Here is a 3,450-nt window from a genome sequence, read left to right as displayed (position 1 = left end):
ACTCAGTGGACATGAGTTTAAGCAGACTCCAGGAGATAGTGAAGGACAGGAGAGCCTGGTGTGCTGCAGTTCAAGGGGTCACAAAGAGTCAGACATGGCTTACTGACTAAACAATAACTGCTTCTATGCCCATTTTGCAATCACCTAGAGTGATGATGTCTGTCTTGGCCAGAAGAGGCATGGGTGAGAGTTACTCTCAAGGAGAAATAATCTACCAGCTGCCATTGGTCTTATCCACTTATCCTCACATTTTCTCAGTGGCCCCAGACTGGTCTCATTTCCTCTCTGGGGTGGCTGATGATATTGCCCAGTCTGTTTAGTCAACACAAACCAACTTTTGATCTAAGACCTAAGGCTCTGAATTCTTAAGTCCATGGTATTTACTCAGTTCTCAAGGAATATGCAAGGAATGATAACTAGGCCATTTCCCCCATGCTCCAAAATAGCCTTGATGCTTGATGCTACAACATAATAATTCTGGGCAAGGTTCTGAGACAGAGGATTCCATTTTTCTAATTTTTCACAAAGAATTAAGATCCATTAGGGACTTGAGTTAATCTGCTAGAAATGATCTAACCATCTCTCTCTACTGGGCTCTCTCCAGTCTTACCCTACTTAAAAAAAAAAAAAATCTGTTTTTAAGAATTGTGACAAGTCATGACAGAAGAGATAGCACAATGTCTTAGAAGGGGGGACTTCAGCTTCAAAAGCCTACAACTTACTTCTTTTATTGTCTATGTTCTCCTGTGTTTTCCTGTGTCCCCCTGAGGTAGTGAATTCATTCATTAAGTTATTCATTCATTCACTCACTCATTTACTTAAAAATAAATTTATTAGGGATTTCCCTCTTCCAGTTGTTAAGACTCCACCTTCTAATGCATGAGATGTGGGTTTGATCCTTGTTCAGGGAACTAAGATCCCACATGCTGTGGGGCAACTAAGCTCCCATGCCACGACTAAAGAAGCCCACACACTGCAATAAAGGCTTGGCATAGCCAAAACTAATAATAATAATAAATAAATAGGTAAGCTTATTACATGCCACTTGATACTAAGCACTGACTTTTGATGCTGGGCATATTGTTGGAGACAAGACAAGGTCTTCATAGGACTTATCTCCTAGAGTTGCTGCTGCTGCTGCTAAGTCACTTCAGTCGTGTCCGACTCTGTGCGACCCCATAGACGGCAGCCCACCAGGCTCCCCCGTCCCTGGGATTCTCCAGGCAAGAACACTGGAGTGGGTTGCCATTTCCTTCTCCAATGCATGAAAGTGAAACGTGAAAGTCAAGTTGCTCAGTCGTGTCCAACTCTTCACGACCACATGAAGCCTACCAGGCTCCTCGGCCCATGGGATTTTCCAGGCAAGAGTAGTGGAATGGGGTGCCATCACCTTCTCCGATCTCCTAGAGCAGGTGTCAGCAAACTACAGCCTGGAAACAGATCTATCCCACTGTCTATTTTTGTAAACACAGTTTTAACAAAACACAGACACACCAATTCAATGTACAAATTTTCTATGGAGCTGAGTATGACCTGCAAAGCCTAAAATATATCTAGCCAATTCAGGAAAAGTTTTCCAAGCATTGTCCCAGCAGATGATTGAGACAGCTAGTATACAGGTTAAAAAAAAAAAATATATATATATATATATATACACACACACACATACATAAGATCAAGTATCCTTATGCTTTCAAACTGTGGTGCTGGAGAAGACTCTTGAGAGTCCTGTGGACTGCAAGGAGGTCAAACCAGCTAATCCTAAAGGAAACCAACCCTGAATATTTGCTGGAAGAAGTGATGCTGAAGCTGAAGCTCTAATACTTTGGCCACCTGATGCAAAGAGCTGACTCACTGGAAAAGATCCTAATGCTAGGAAAGATTGAAGGCAAAAGGAGAAGAAGGCAGCAGAGCATGAACATGGTTAGATTGCATCACTGACTCAAAGGACATAAATTTGAGCAAGTTCTGGAAGACAGTGGAGGGCAGAGGAGCCTGACATGCTGCAGTCCATGGGGTCGCAAAGAGTCTGACATGACTTAAGGGCTGAACAACAACAAAAAGTGTACACATGTCAAAACTACAATGAGGTATTGACCTCACACCAGTCAGAATGGCCATCATCAAAAAATCTGCAAACGATAAATGCTGGAGGGGGTGTGGAATAAAGAGAACCTCTGACATTTTTGGTGGGAATGTAAACTGGTACAGTCACTATACAGAACAGTATGGGATTTCCTTAGAAAACTAAAACTAAAAATAATCATATGACCTAGTAATCCCATTACTGGGCATATATCCTGAAAAAACTGTAGTTCAAAAGGACACATGTACCCCCATGTTCAATACATCAAAATTATATTGCATTGGATGTATTTCCTTTTTCTGACCTTCATGATGGTAGGCTCTGAAATATGGGAAGAACCAAGAAAACAATTCTCCACAATTCTTGGGCTATCATTGCCTCCTTTTGCACAGCTTCCATTTATAGTGTTTCTTCTTGTCTCCATATCATTAGATTAATTGCACAGGATGGAAAATACTAGAGAGAAGCTGTAGGTGGACCACAGGTCCAACATGTCCATGATAAAATGATTCAGAAGTGGATGACGAGTCACCCCAGTTCCTCTACCTGCTATCAACATGACTTAAAATATGAGACACTTTTGGGACTTCCCTGATGGTCCAATGGCTAAGACTCTGTGCTCCCAATGCAGAGGGCCTGGGTTCAATCCCTGGTCAGGGAACTAGATCCCATATGAGTTTGCATGTCGCAACTAAAGATCCTGAGTACCATGACTAAGACCCATTGCAGTCAAATAAATAATAAATTAAAATAAATATTAAAAAAAGATTTAAGACACTTTTAGTGCACTTTCATGAAGAAAAGATGGATTTGGGTGTCATGTAGATGTTTTCCAGACTGATAAGCCATTTACCTTCTCTGAGTCACAATTTTCTAATCTGGAAAATGCAGGTAATAATGCCAACCTTTGAGGGTATTTTTGATAAAGAATGAACTGACATAATGCATGTGAAAGTGACTGGCTGGATTCCGGGTGCTTCCTGCCTATGATTTTCCCAGTTTCACGCTTCTTCCTGTCTTCATCCGCCAGGGGCACAGCACAGTTTGTGTTAATTCATGACCTAACTCTGGCTCCTTCTGATCTTTGATCAGTCTGTCTCACATCCCCAGAGGCAGCACTGTCTGCCTTCAGTTTAAGAGGAGTGTTGACATGAGAGATGAGCAGCGCCAGTTCACACATCTTGCTGATACCCGGGAGGAGGCAATGGATTAGCCTCTGAGTGCAAACATTTCACTTCTTCCTCTAGAGGCTTCTCTGCTTGGGCCCACCCAGCCCGCTTCTAGACAATGCCAAAATCGCTCCCCAATCTGGGGAAGTTGGAAGAAAAAAAAAAAAAAAAACTTTTAAAATCGATGAATTATTT

At 42.0% G+C, this 3,450-nt stretch overlaps 1 non-coding gene across 1 annotated transcript; it reads left to right on the top strand.

Moving 5' to 3' along the window:
* Positions 1 to 2,674: 2,674 nt before the first annotated feature.
* Positions 2,675 to 2,747, top strand: TRNAG-CCC. The gene has a single exon. It is a non-coding gene; the product is annotated as a tRNA-Gly (tRNA).
* The last annotated feature ends 703 nt before the right edge of the window (positions 2,748 to 3,450 follow it).

This window comes from Bubalus bubalis, chromosome 20, assembly GCF_019923935.1.
Source record: "Bubalus bubalis isolate 160015118507 breed Murrah chromosome 20, NDDB_SH_1, whole genome shotgun sequence".
In the NCBI taxonomy this organism is placed as follows: Eukaryota; Metazoa; Chordata; class Mammalia; order Artiodactyla; family Bovidae; genus Bubalus; species Bubalus bubalis.
The sequence above is the reverse complement of the archived record's forward strand: the minus strand, read 5'-3'. Positions and strand labels throughout refer to the sequence as shown.